Source organism: Macrobrachium nipponense, chromosome 5, assembly GCF_015104395.2.
Source record: "Macrobrachium nipponense isolate FS-2020 chromosome 5, ASM1510439v2, whole genome shotgun sequence".
In the NCBI taxonomy this organism is placed as follows: domain Eukaryota; kingdom Metazoa; phylum Arthropoda; class Malacostraca; order Decapoda; family Palaemonidae; genus Macrobrachium; species Macrobrachium nipponense.
Window position 1 is genome coordinate 79,462,552 of NC_061107.1, and position 15,252 is coordinate 79,477,803.

At 37.3% G+C, this 15,252-nt stretch overlaps 1 long non-coding RNA gene across 1 annotated transcript in view; it reads right to left on the bottom strand.

The window, feature by feature from the left end:
• The window catches only part of LOC135215450 (uncharacterized), a 56,513-nt gene that overhangs the window by 12,866 nt on the left and 28,395 nt on the right, over positions 1-15,252 (bottom strand). Inside the window, exon 2 of the long non-coding RNA XR_010314684.1 lies at positions 11,154-11,221. This is a non-coding gene — a long non-coding RNA (uncharacterized LOC135215450). The remainder of the gene's footprint in view (positions 1-11,153; positions 11,222-15,252) is intronic.

Sequence of the window (15,252 nt, forward strand, 5' to 3'; positions counted from 1 at the left end):
GTAATTCCTTCGTATTTTAACATATTGATTTCAGGAAAAGATTATTATAATTGTACATTTAATACCGAATCCTTTGGTATGACCAAAACTTTCCTATCTTTTGTAAAACGTGAGATAAATGAAGAAATGTAAACATATTGCTAGTTTTCTAGGCTACAAACGAAAATATGACCCACTGAGCGAGCAGTCTGCCTCCCGCTACCAGCCAATCAGAGGCCGCCAAACAAACGTCTCGTGGGCTCAAGAATCTACCTTAAATGAATCGACTATAGTGATTGCGCCAGGCAAAGTAACAGATCCTTGGCCCTCAGAATTCCCTTGAAAGAGTTGGCCAACATTAGCCAGTAGTCTAAATAGAGCAGAATTCTCACTCCCAACAAGTGACACCATCCCCCTACCAGTGCCAAAATCCTCGTGAATACCTGAGGTGCTGTGCACAGGCCGAAGCAAAGAGCTCTGAATTGAAATGTCTTCCCTGCGAAGACAAAGCGCAGGAACTTGCGAGACTGAGGATTTATCAGAATGTGGAAATAAGCATCTTGCATGTGTCCACCGACATCATCCAGTCATTCTTCTGTACTGCCACTAGTACTGTGCTGGGTGATTCCATGGAGAATGGGGTTAGACGAATGAATGTGTTGAGTCTCGACACATCCAATACTGGACGCCACCCTCCAGACGCTTTGGGCACCAGAAAAAGACGGTTGTAAAACCCAGGCGAGTTTCCTGACACCTGCTCTATAGCTTTCTTCTCTAGTAATGATACCACCTCTTTCTGAAGTACAAGAAATTTTCCCCGCTGATGATGATAAGCTGGAAGAGCAATTGGAGACGACGACAGAGGAGGAGGAGACAGAATAGGAATTTTGTAGCCTTCCTTCAGTACCTCCACCACCCAAGGTTCTGCTCCTAAGTCTCTCCAGACATGCCAGAAGATCTGCAATCGACCTCCTACTGGAACCTGAGGGCATAAAGATTCATTTCTTTCTAAGAAACTTAGCAGTTTTGTTTTTATTGGAGCCTGGTAAGGACCTACGAAAGGGCTTAGTAGCTGAAGACTGTTGAGATGAGCCTGGTAAGGACCTACGAAAGGGCTTAGTAGCTGAAGACTGTTGAGATGAGGAAGGACAAATTTTTGCTGGAGGACCAGACAGCAAAGAAGGAGCAGGTCTTTTGTTCCCCACTTTAAAAGATTGTCTGATAAATTCCCTATTTTCCTGTACGGAAATATCCTTCCTTATTGCCTTAAATAGAGATGGACTCAGAAGGCGGTCCACAGGGGAACCCAAAATTGCAGCCATCTTCTGAGAAGGAGAGACCTTGGTCGAAAGATAAGAGCACAATTGTTCTCTTCTCTTCAAGATCGAATTAGTGAAAGTATGAGAACATTCGCCTGCCGCGTCTGAAATAGCCTTATCCAGACAAGACAAAAATTCTAAAGACTCTTCCCAAGATTTGATACCCACTGGCGTCAGAAAGTCTTTAAGCTGACGCAGAGAAGCTGCAATAGTACTTAGCGAAAGTTCCGCAAAAGACAAAACTTCAATACTTCTAAACAAAGACTTGGACAAAGCCTCTGCCTCTGTATTAGACCAAAGCACCTTGCCCATCTCAAGAGCGCGTCTTTTCATAGGATCGAGACACGCAAGGAAATCAGTATCGTCGACCTAGGACGGTTTCAGCACCGGCAACGAGCCTGTGTCGTAATAACCGATCGTGCGCAATTTCAAAAACCCCGGAATACTAGAACTGGCAGACTTACCAGAAGCTTTGTGCGCCAGCAGACGAGATATTTCGTCTAAACATCCTCTAATTGAAGGCGGAAGCTTAGGTTTCTTCAAAGACTTAATGGGAGTTGAAATGCTGGAAGACAATAACGACCTGGTCTCTACAGAATCTCTTTCCTCCATCAAATGAGGATAAAGAGAAGCGCAACGCTCCAGTAAGCGCTGAAAGACCGAAGGAGACTCTTCCGACTCAAGATCTTCTTCTGCCAGTTGCGGATTCGAGACGACAGCACCCGACTCCTCGCGACAAAAATTTGGTTCGATAGGCGAAGAGCCTCCGGGAGAAGTAGTCTGCAGTTGTCTACTAGCGTCGACACCAGTAGGCCAAATCGAAGCAGAGGGGATACTCGTCGGCAAAGAAAATGGAAATTGTAAGAGAGTCAGAGAAGATTTGTCGACACTGAACTGTACCACTTCGTCCGAATGCGTCTCAAGCGGCTTGGGAACGATCCCAGACGACACATCTTTAGAGAGTAAAGCATTTAGAATAGCATCTAGTTTGGAAACAACAGCAGAATCTGTACCCATAGGAAGAGAAATAGAGACAGCAGAGTCCACCTGAGACTCTCCAACAGTAGAAGACCTAGGCATAGCAGAGAAAGATTTAGAATGAGACGTAGAAGCAGATGAAATAGGTTCAACAATTGATTGAGTCAATGTAAAATATTCAGAACAACCCGCTACGGGGATATCATTATTAATAAACTCTAAATCTAAATTCTTACTCTTGTAGGTTCTAGAAACCTCATTGCTAGCTCTAGATGAAGGCGATGTCGAAATATAGTGCAAAGACTTACGCCTACCGAAACGATCTTTCGGCGAACGCTTTAAGCGTGACTGCGCGTGAGAGCGTGAAAAGGGAGAGGTAGGAGTCGGAGGGCACAGAACCCCATCGCCCCAAGAACGGACCGGGTTCCCTGGCAGCGGACTTTTCCAACTGTCGCAGGGCAGTCCTAGGCTCGGGCTACATACGGGCGAGGGCACTGACACCTTACCTGTACAAGAGGAACGCGAAAAAGAATGTTCACTATGGAGGGACTCGGAACGGTTTGTTATCATAAATTCAGTTAAACTTTTAACAGAATCTAAAATAAGACTTACATCCTCTTCAAGTTTCTCGATACGCTTTTCCTGAACCGAAAGGGGAGCAGAAGTCGGAGCTACAGAGGAAACGCTAAAACTATCATTATCAGAATTAGGCCTAGTATAAGAAAAAACCGTAGTTTGAGAAAGGGTAATAGCAGACGACGGCTCAACAGAAATGGGAGAAAAGGTAGTTTTATGCCCTGACCTAATTAACTGCTTCCGCAGCCTATCTGCTTCCCTTCTTTTCCTATTTCTAATACTTTTGAGCATAATATCCTTAGGCCAATCCTTGCATTCCTAACACCTAATCTCTAGATCACACTCTGTACCCCTGCAGCTGGTACAAACATTATGTTGAACTATCTCAAATTTAGGCATTCTTGTTACACAATAATCATTCCTACATAACCTAATATTGGTTGACTTGCTTCTGGTGGAAGACATCCTAGGATGATTAAATTTACAGTACCATGATTGAAGAAAAACAGCCAAGATTCACCAAATACCAACATACGCCTATACCTAATGGCGGCAAGGAGAATTCTGACTAGAGCTAAAACATTCGAACACACCTGGTGGAGAACAGGTGAAACTAGACAGTCTTCCGGGTCAGCCAAGCGATCGTTTTTTTTTTTCTTTTGTTTTAAATGCCGACTCGCCTATCGGCGTGGAGATATGAGCTAACTTTAACAGTAGGCAAGATTCATCTCAAATAATGAGGCATTTGTTCCTTAAATGACTTAATCTGTTTCTGCAAATTGTCACCTGCAGAATCTACCATAATTATCATACTGCTATGATTATTGTTACTACAGTGGTACCTACGAGTGAATTAATGTACGAATTTTCCGAGGTACGAGTCGTAACTGTCGATTTTTTGCTTTGTTACTCATGCAAAAAATTGATGTATGAGCTCGAGATGAAGCTGCTACATAGATTGCGTAGTGACAAAAATTTAGATAAGCAAAGAACAGGGTTGGAACAGATTAAGGGCATTTTCAAGTATTTTCAATGGGGAAAATTGATTTGATGTGCGAGGAAATTGAGCTATGAGCTCGACCAAGGACCGAATTAAACTCGTAGGTCAAGGCACCACTGTACTTGTATTTTCCTATTTTCATCATTACTGTGATTATTATCAGTATTATAGTTTTGCTACATTCAATTTTCATACTTAGCCTTCTGGGCCTGACTACTGTAACCACCTAAGGTCCCTAGCTGGAATTTAATTAGTACATATATACAATCTACTCGCTGTTATAATCTGTTTTTTTATTCTATTTTTTTAATTATTCTCATTATTACTGTTATTACCATTATTTTATTACTATCTTTTATATTACTTCAAGTGTGGATATTGCCAATTGATAAATTTTTTTATGTCATCTTACATATCTAGATTGTGTATGTTATTGTCTATTCTTTGTAATTCCATTTACATGGCCTTGAGCTGAAAATAAAATTTATTATTATTTTCATTTTTATTAAACTTCCATTTGCCTTGATCTAAGAATATTCAAGTCATATTTAGCAACAAGCCATACTGCACACCTGCCTAGGCACCATCAAAATCAAGAACACATGTGACCACTAATATTACTGATTTCATGCCTTACAACACACACAAATGTTCGTACCACAAGTGTTCCATTAACAAACACTTTGAAAGTATTTGGTACAAACACCACTGAAAGCTCCATGATGTCCTGTGCTCAACAACAACAAAAAAACTCTAAAAAATTATAAGTTATTCTCTTCTTACACTGGCCTTTTGGCCAACAGCAATTCTGAAAAAAAAAATATCATGGTCCACACCCTGCGGTTCACATCAGGCCTTATTTTCACCTGCACATTATTATTTATTATATAATATACTTACAGGTCACTACTGGGAGCTACAACCTATGCTGGCCTACTAAAGCTGGCCGAATAGGTACATCAATAAAATTAAAACAATTTCACCCAACACTTGCCAACAATATTTTGTGAAATTAAAGGTAATTCCTATTAACACAATTCAGTATCTTCCTTATACTGATAGTAGTGTATTAAAAAAAATCAATATCTCTATAGCTATCAGTCAGAAACTTGCATTAATGAACTAAAATTACTTCCCCGGCTTTTTATTATTTACCTATGAGTCGATGTGGCTTTCCTTTTTTCCAAATGCAGGATTCTATTAAGGGAACTATTGCTTACTCCTCCAAAACTTGGTCACAAAATGCACCCTAAATAACAAATAGAAGACGACAATACTTCACCTGACTAAAAAGCACTGACCAAACCACATTTCAACATCTCATCCAGTTCCAGTTTCATAATAATAGAATAACATGAAATATCTATCTGTATCCAACAAAATTTTTTGACAAAACAATACAAAAGACTGATAACACCTACAAATGCAAGATCTAAAATAAAAATTTGCAGCATAAAATACTTGTAAAACTAGCCTAGTACTGTGCTCGGTAATCATCCATTCTAAAACACTAGCCTAGTACTGTGCTCTGTAATCATCCATTCTAAAACACAAGAAATACAATGCAATCATTGATTACAACAATTTATACCAATGACAATCTAAGGATTTCAAAGGAAATGCTGTTAAAGGATGTCTCAAAAGACAATTATAGCATATCTAACAATGTAGATCTGGCCATAAAAAACAAATGCTTAATATATAAATGATCTTTAGCACTACAATTTCCATGGGGAAACTTTGGCCTTGTCAGAATTTTAGAATCCTACAAAAAGACAAAAAAAAAAAAAATTCATTACTGGTGAAGCCTCTAAAGATTCATACTTTTTCATAAAACAAAAATGAACAGGATACCAAGTGCCTCAGCCTAAGAGGAAGCATGTCTACCAAACAATAACTATATGGGCCATTGTTTTCATATTCAAATTATACATAAAAGGCACAGGGAATATCATGGATGTAACTCTTCTATTACAAAGGATGTACTAAGTTTTTCACACTATATTATTTCTTCATCGATAACTTGTAACTTCCTATTTCCGTTTCCACCATTCATTATTCTTCTTACTGTGGAATTGCATACATTTTGTGACCACAGCACCCAATGAACCTGCACCTTGTTAGTATCTGGCAGTGATATTCATGTTTCTTCTTGTTTTGTCTAAATTGTGTTAGCACTGGGTTGTTATCTTCAACAGATTCTCCTTATGGGTTATATCTTTTGTAAGAATTATCCTATAAGTTACCAGTTAATCAGTTTAACAATTTTTTTGTGGATTCATATTTTTACCATTAATTTCAGTGCTGTAATGTATCCTGCCTCCCAATACTTGTTTATTCCTGTCACTTCCCATGAATGGTATTCACATATTTTTGGTACCTCTTGTTCAATTCCACTAGCTATTCATCATCAATTGATATAGCAGGTTCTAAATTTGGTGAAACCTGTGTTCCTAATCCAATGCTTTCCTTAGGGGTAGTGCTTTAGAAAGTGTAATATGCTGGCCCTGCATTAGTGCCTACTGCAAAACTGTTCACCCTTAGCATGTCGAAATATTTGGCAATGCTTGCAACTTCATGTCATCTTCCAAAAGTAATCTGCAATTTTTATCATGTCAAATTTGTTCCCAGAAGCTGAAGCACAAGACATCCCAGGAGTGGCCTCATACCCAGTGGTATCGCCTCTGCACAGAAGCAGACAAATAAGCAGCAATTGTAGAGGGCTGATGTCTCCTCAAATTCTCCAAAACAACAGCCTTCTCTGGCCACTTCTGTGAAGCAAAACATCATCCAGTAATTCATCATTCCTGAAGAAGCCTTCTACACAACTGAAGGTTGATAAGGATTTGCCGACAGCTAGGTGCAGAAAGGGAAAGCTTTCTTCCTGTGACCAAACTGCTGCAACTTTCCTTCTCCTATTTCCATGGCCACTGCTTCAACCTGCGCCCTCTCTCTTTTTGGCTTACACCACATTGCTCCCACAAACCACCCACCCCCTCCTCCTATGAGGCCTTTTGATGAGGAAGTATGCATTCAGTTAGGAGAGCCACCTATGGTGCCCTCTAAACCTCCTAGCATTTACTAGGGTTGTACATTTCTATCCTTTACCAAGTGGTCGTTTGTCTTCTTCCACAGCACTACCTTCATTATAATATTATGCTTTCTCGAATTGCTGGTCAAGGAGTTTAGGACAAACCAACTTCCATGGCTACAAAGACAACAATCTTCAATATAAAAAAAATCTGGCTTTGTTTCAAGTTTCACATTCCAAGATCTAGCAAAGATAGGTATAGGTTTTGGCTTCTTCCCTGGACTAAGCACACTCCGGTAAAGGCCTGTCTTCAGAGACCTTGAGCAAATTGGAAAGTCATGGGTGGTTGACATACTTTCTCAGGGGTACCACCTCTCCTATCTGTAGACAGGTCCCCTCTTTCTATGTTCCTATGACTTTGCACTGCAACCTAAAACTCCAAAAGGTTTCAGTCCTTACTGAACAAGTGAGGTCCAAGATGAAATGTAAGCAATCAAAAAGCTTCTCCAAGGTTCATCTTGCCACTAGTCACCTCCTCCTCATCCAATAGGTGACTAAGGTTGGAGGCCAGTCATAAATTTCCGCCAACTCAGCAAGTTTGTTTGCAAAACATAATTAAAATAGACAGGTCACTGAGGAAGTCCATAGAGATATGTCCTGTCCTCCCAGCATCATGAAAATAACTCCGAGTTTATCTTATGTTTTGGCCATTTCGACAATCCTTTTATATGAAACTGCTTATTAAAAATACAAAAAAATAAATAAATAAATAAAAGCACTTGTAACCTGAGCTTTGAGTCCTCAAATCTATGTAGTCTATTAGGTTTCTTATCAGATCATGGTTCAACCTTTTCATGACTGTCTCAATCAGCAAAATCCACCACTGTATAACCAGACATACCAGACATCAAATGCAGGCAAATGCACATCCTGAATATATCTTACAAAAACCAGTGTTACATTTCCATGAGTTTATGACAGCAAGTGGCACTGTTTAATTTTAATAATAATGCTTAAGTTTGGGTAAATACAGGGTTGTCGATGCAAATATGAAACTCTGAAACTCACTTAACTATCTACAAATCCATCTCAGCCCCACTTGTTCTACTATACCCTACTGAATGCAAATCCAAAAAGATGTGAAGAAACATCGATTTGAGATACATTAAGAGCACCTGATATTACACAAGACTAAAAAATTGAACCAGTATAAATCTTGGACAAGAAATATCTCCCTCTCAAATTAAAATTTTTTACATAAAAAAAACTCAATGATCAAAGGTTTACAGGTTATGCTGCACAATGTATTACTGTTTTACACTATTATTAAGTAATAACTGTTAACATTATATTTCAACCATAATTATTAGGTAACTTAAACAGAGCACAGCTGAAATAACGAACACTTTAGAGGACTGACTGAAAGAATTTGTTTTCCATAACATTTACCTTCCATTCAATAAAAATTATTTGTTTCCAAGCTTAGCAGAGCTGCAGCTGAAGTTTGGATATTCATAGATGTTATAACAGTTAATTCTGACCTTTTGAGGTTATTCAGCACTGAAAAGGGAATTGAGTGAAAAGGTTTTAACCCTTAAACGCCAAAGCGTTAAAAAAAAAAATGTCTCCCGTGTGCCGGAAGTGTTTCAGAGTGAGCGCGGAAGCGGAAAAAATATTTTTTTCAAAAAATCACAGCGCGCTTAGTTTTCAAGATTAAGAGTTCATTTTTGGCTCCTTTTTTTGTCATTGGCTGAAGTTTTGTATGCAACCATCAGAAATGAAAGAAATTATCATTATCATAAATAAATAATGCGATATATGATAGCGCAAAAACGAAATTTCATATATAATTGTATGTATTCAAATCGCGCTGTGTGCAAAACGGTTAAAGGTAACGAGTTACTTCCTTTTTCGTTGTAATGTACACTAAATTGCGATCATTTTGGTATATAACACATTGTAAAACGATAAAAGCAACACAGAGAAAATATTATCACAAAATAATGCATGAATTCGTAACGCACGGACGTAAACAAATATTTTTTTCAAAAATTCACCATAAATCTAAATATTGTCCCAGAGACTTCCAATTTCTTTCAAAATGAAGACAAATGATTGAATATTACTATACTGTAAGAATATTAGCTTACAAATGCAGTTTTCGACCATATCTGACTAGGTAAAGTTGACCGAATGTCGAATTTTTTATATATATATTTTTTTATATGCAATTATTTCGGAAATAAGAAAAGCTACAACCTTCAAATATTTTTCGTTTTATTTTACATGAAATTGCGCACATTTTCATATATAAAACTCTATGAAATGCCTAATATGAAACGGAGCAAATATTCCGAGAATGGAATGTACGCATTTCAGAGATTTGTGGCGGAGAATCCGCACGCGGAGGGAAGGAAAGATTTTTTTTAAAATTCACCATAAATCTAAATATTGTGCTAGAGACTTCGAATTTGTTTCAAGATGAAGATAAATGACTGAATATTACTAGACTGTAAGAGTTTAAGCTTACAATTGCGTTTTTCGACCATTTCGGTAGAGTCAAAGTTGACCGAACGTGGTTTTTTTTCTATTTATCGTGATTTATATGCAAATATTTTAAAAATGAGAAAAAGCTACAACCTTCATTATTTTTTGTTGTATTCTACATGAAATTGCGCACATTTTCATATATAAAACTTTATGTAACGGCTAATTTAAAATGGTGCAAACATTACCACAATCGCACGTATGATTTTTTCGGAAGAGTTACCACGCGGACGTAAAGAAAATGTTATTTTTTTCATAAATTCACCATAAATAGAAATATTGTGCTAGAGACTTCCAATCTGTTGTAAACTGAAGGTAAATGCTTGAATATTACTAGAATATAAGCGGTTTAGCTTACAATTGCGTTTTTTCGACCATTTTCGGTAGAGTCAAAGTTGACCGAAGGTTGAAAACTTGTCACTTATCATTTTTAATATGAAAATATTTCAAAATTGATAAAAGCTACAACCATGGGTTGTTTTTAGTTGTATTGTGCATGAAATTGCGCACATTTTCATATATAAAACTTTATGTAACGGCTAATTTAAAATGGTGCAAACATTACCACAATCGCATGTATGATTTTTTCGGAAGAGTTACCGCGCGGACGTAAGGAAAAAGTTTTTTCATAAATTCACCATAAATCGAAATATTGTGCTAGAGACTTCCAATTAGTTGCAAAATTAAGTTAAATGATTGAATATTACTAAAATATTAGAGTTTTAGCTTACAATTGCGTTTTTCGACCATTTCGATAGAGTCAAAGTTGACCGAAGGTTGAAATTTTGGCACTTATCGTTATTTATATGAAAATATCTCAAAACTGATAAAAGCTACAATCATGAGTATTTTTTGTTGTATTCTTCATAAAAATGCGCACATTTTCATATAATACTCCATGTAATGGCTAATTTAAAATGGTACAAAAATTATGTCAAAGTGACGAAATAATTTCAGAGATGTATCACAGATACTTTTTAGTGCGGCAAGAAAGAAATTCGCGCTTGCGCGCCTGCGTAACGATTGTAAACAAAACAACACCTTGATCCGTGAACTCCCAGCATCCCCCAAGGCGCGTGATTCAAGAGTTTTTGGCTGGTAGGCCTAAAAGTATTTTTCCGCGAATTTTTAAAAAAACTTGTATGTCGACGTAAAATACGTCCAGTCGGCGTTTAAGGGTTAAGGTGTAAAAGAAAGAAAAATTTGTAATTCCATGACAAAACCATTGTTAGAAGAGATTAGAAGGTGGAAGAGGAAAGAGAATAGTATGAATGGAGGTACATTAAAAGGAATGAAAGGGGTTGGAGCTAGGGGCCAAAGAGTCGCTGCAAAGAACGCGAGTAGTGGCCCCAGTGCAACATGTGAGGTGCACCTCATGCGGGAGTCCTCCATTAGGTCACGAGCTATTCATCAAACCTCATTTGGTGAAAAGTGTGATCAACATGAAGGAAAGATAAAACTGCCCCAAGAAATGATGGGATTTGGGACACTTTGTACATACGAACTAAAAAGAATGGCTTTAAAAGATGTCGTCATAATGGTTGCAGAATTAGCTATTTTATCAGAATGTCCTTTTCCTTTATGGCCCACTTCAACACCCTACTGGAAACACTCAAATTCCTGTTACCAAACTGAATTCATACTAGATCTGCAAAATATAAATCATAAGGCAACACAACAGGTGAATGATAATATTCAACCAACATTCAGTAAGGAGCCTTACCTTATTAAGTTCTTCTATTCTCCTAATTTGATATGGTGAGGTTGAGGATGTTTCAAAATATACATAATCTGCAAAAAAGAAAAGACCAACATCAAAAAAACTTTAGTAATTAACAGCAATGAGTAAAAAGTAATTCATGAGGGCAAATGAAATGTGCTTTCTAAAAATTTTATTAAAACCATATACGTATACATATAGTATACTATACAGAGAACCCCCGTATTCGCTGACCCATATATTCACAAATTTTTCTCTGGAACATATAACCCCCTTATTTGCAGAAAATTCACCTATTCGCAGTATTTTTCTATGAAAATATCCACAAATTCCTGTTTTTTTTTTTTTTCCAATTTCATTATAAAATGCACTTTTTGTAATAAAACTTTAAAAAACCAGGTATAAACATTTTTAGTGGTTTTTCTTGAATTTTAACTAACAAAATAGGCAGTCTTAAGCATTTACATAAGGGTTTCAACTATTTGTGGGTCTAGCTATTCGCAGGGGGGTCTGGTGCCCATCCCCCAGCGAATACAGGCTGATCATTACTACATATGGTTGTAAATTTGGCCTTATAATTAATATTTAATTTTATGTTTAAGAGAGTCAAAAGAGGGAGTTGGAATGTCTGGACAGCATGATGAAAAAAAAAAAAAGTGCAGCTAGGGTTAAAAGGGATGCTACAAACATACTTAAGTAATGCCTACAGTGCACCACAAGAGGTGCACTGACAGCACCACTCCATAAGTGGTTTCAATAAACAGTATCTACTGGAAAAAATAAATTATAGTAGTCTAATAAATTACCATCTAAACGGATATATCATATTTACTCCTACAAAAAAACATTTGGATATTTACACCCTTACAGGACATCACTTTTCATGTTATGGTTCTAAATTTACTGCTATAAAAATGAATGTATGAATTTAAGATTTATGAAATTTAGGTAATCAAGCCAAGCACTGGAGTTCTTTTAGCCATTCAGTGCTTAACCTCTTCATTACCGAAAGTTTGTTTGGAGGTAGGTGGGTACCACCATTCAAGTCTACTCCACCGCACCGGGTGCATAAAGGTGGTATGCGTAGTACCACCAAAACTCCTCTTTTCAGATAGGGACTTCCAATCATTCTGTAATTTCGGTTTGAAGAGTTTGGAGCAAAATAAACAGTATGACACGATGCCAGACGTATGATGAACCCAAAAAAATATTATTATTGCTTATAGTAGTGTGTAGGTGACAGATGAACTGCGTCTCAACAAAAAATCACAAAACCAGACAAGCGTAAACATGTAATAACTTCTACCCAAGTAAAAAACCAGTTGTATCATCATTTACTGTATTTATTTATTTATTCACATTACATTTTAAAAATAAAAGATATGAACACCAGATAAATGAAGGTAGAAATAAAGCCTTATATTATAATAACTTTATATATATAAAAAAACCAAACCAGAGAAAAAGCGATTTTTTCTGAGGACAAGAAACTTGAAAAATTAGTTTAGATACCCCTGATGCCCCTAAAGTTGTTTTCTGTGATGAAACTAATCTTAGAAAACGTAGAAAATGACATTGACCAATTTTTGAAAGATATACTATAAAATTTGCGATTTCCATATTTATTGGCGGGGCTTTCGCTTTAGTTTTTGCTCTTTTTTTTGTTATTACGTGCTTATTTACGGTTCTATTTTGATAATACTTTATGTGCATGTTCCAGGTGCGATATACCAACATTCTGTAAGACCGAATTTCTATTCAAGACCGTAGTTTTCTCACTGACCACCACCAGTGTCCCTTGTACAAGGGACACTGAGTTTCACATTTTTTTTCATAAAAACATTTATTTTCCCTGTAGGATGATAAAACTAACAGAGAATATGCGTTATTATAGTGCTAATAATACCTGATAATTTCATTAGCCTGTCTTGATTAGTGTATTTTTGGCAAATATTTTTACGATCGGCACCCCTCCAAACTTGAGTCACTACCGAGAGATTCAGTTCGGCAGCAAACGCAATGTTTACATTCTGCTCACCCACCCGGTAAAGAAGGGGTTAAGACTGCAAAATGACAAATTTTCTAAGACAATTTGTATTTTTCATAGCTACAAACCTGAGGTCTTAACAATAGGATCAATCATCTACTCTTAACAAAAAGAGGGGCGGCTAGAGGCGGGCAGTATAACGTTAAGACCTCAGGTTTGTAGCCATGAAAAATACAAATTGTCTTAGAAAATTTGTCATTTGTTCATACACGAACAAACCCTCGGTCTTAACAATAGCATAGACTCATACTTGGAGTGGAGACTCTCCGATGTTCCCTCTTACCATAAAACTTCCTCCACTGCTCCACAGGCCATGCCCAGCATTCCGTACAAGGATTCGTAATCGTAAAAAAATTCGAACGACACCTACTGCATGTGATGTGAGGGTCTGTCGCCGACGAAGCCAAAAAACAAGAACACGCGAACCCAGGAACTCCGGGGCACAAACGCTGATGTTGAGAAGGAGCAGAAGCCATAATACCAGGTAAAAACACATACAAACACACTGAAGGAAATGAAATGGGCAAGAACCGGGGAAAAGGCCAAGAGAGGGAAAAAAAAAAAAAAAAAAAAAAAAAAAAAAAAAAAAAAAAAAAAAAAAAAAAAAACAAAAAACTCGTCCAGGCGGTTTAAGAAAAGACTGGAGTAGATGATCAGTGTTTGACCACTCTTCGCCCGATCTACGCATGCGTTGCCAGATACCACAAGATTCCTTGCTTTCATCTGCTTTTTAACCGGATCTAGCTAGGCGCTAGAAATTATCCTATTGTTAAGACCGAGCGTTTGTTCGCGTATGAACAAAGGGGGAGTAGGAGTAAATTTGGACAGCAAGACTGCAGAAAGGACAGAGAAATGGAGGTAAAGTAAAATGCCTAGAAGTACGCATAGCTAAAGCTGAAGGGACGCAGCAGAAACCCTTCAGTATAATGTCTGCAGAGTAGCATGTGAAGTACACTGACAGCACAAAGCCCCTTAAGGAACACATTTAAGATACCATTTTTCAAGTTATTCAACATGACTGGTTTACCAATAGATTGGTTCCAATTTTCCAGATACGTATAGACCAGGGCCGTCCAACCCCATGCCCGTGGGCCAAAAGTGGCCCGTTTGATTTTGAAAGTGGCCAGCAAGAGAAAAATAGGTAAAAGTATATTTCTCTTTTTATATCATGAAAATTATATTTACCGCTTATCCTGAATAAAAGAAATATTCTTTGCAAAATAAACAACTGCAAAGAAAAGATTCACTGGCTTCTGTTTTGTGTTACATCATATTTTCAAACGATGATTTATTTAAAATAACAAAGCTCATCACATAGAACGCTGTGCTAGTAACTGGGCTCCATTTTAACCTCGTTTTAACCTTCTTATTCTGTAGTTATCCTTATTCCATTAGAAATAGAGTGCCAAGAACATAGTTTCCTTCTCTTCTTTTCTTTTCCTATCGGAATTAGAATGATCTTATGTACAAAGGATATGCAGGTCTTCATACCAATGTGTCACTGAAGTATCTGGGAATGTGAACGCTAATGCGAATGTAAAGAGTATTTCAGATAACTTAATCAGGTTCACTAAATTTACCAAAACAGGAGATTGGTCATGTACTTTATTTCCTTTTTACTTGATGGACAATTGTGAAGATATGATGAAGTAGTGAGTGAATCAGTAGAAAGCTGTATGTTGCTTATTACTGATGGCTATTGCACATTTTTTCATTAATCCCTGTAACTACATCAAATAAATGTAAAGAAAAGTCTAAAGTTCCTTCAAAGTGTTATGTTGAAAAATGATATTGTTAAGATACAATAAAGTTTGTTCATACTTACCTGGCAGATATATATATAGCTGTATTCTCTGAAGTCCGACAGAATTTCTAAAACTTACGACACACGTAGTGGGAGTTAGGGTGGTTAGTACCCATTCCCGCCGCTGGGAGGCGGGTATCAGGAACCATTCCCATTTTCTATCAGATTTCTATCTCCACTGTCTCCTGAGGGGAGGTGGGTGGGTACTAAAAATATATATATCTGCCAGGTAAGTATGAACAAACTTTATT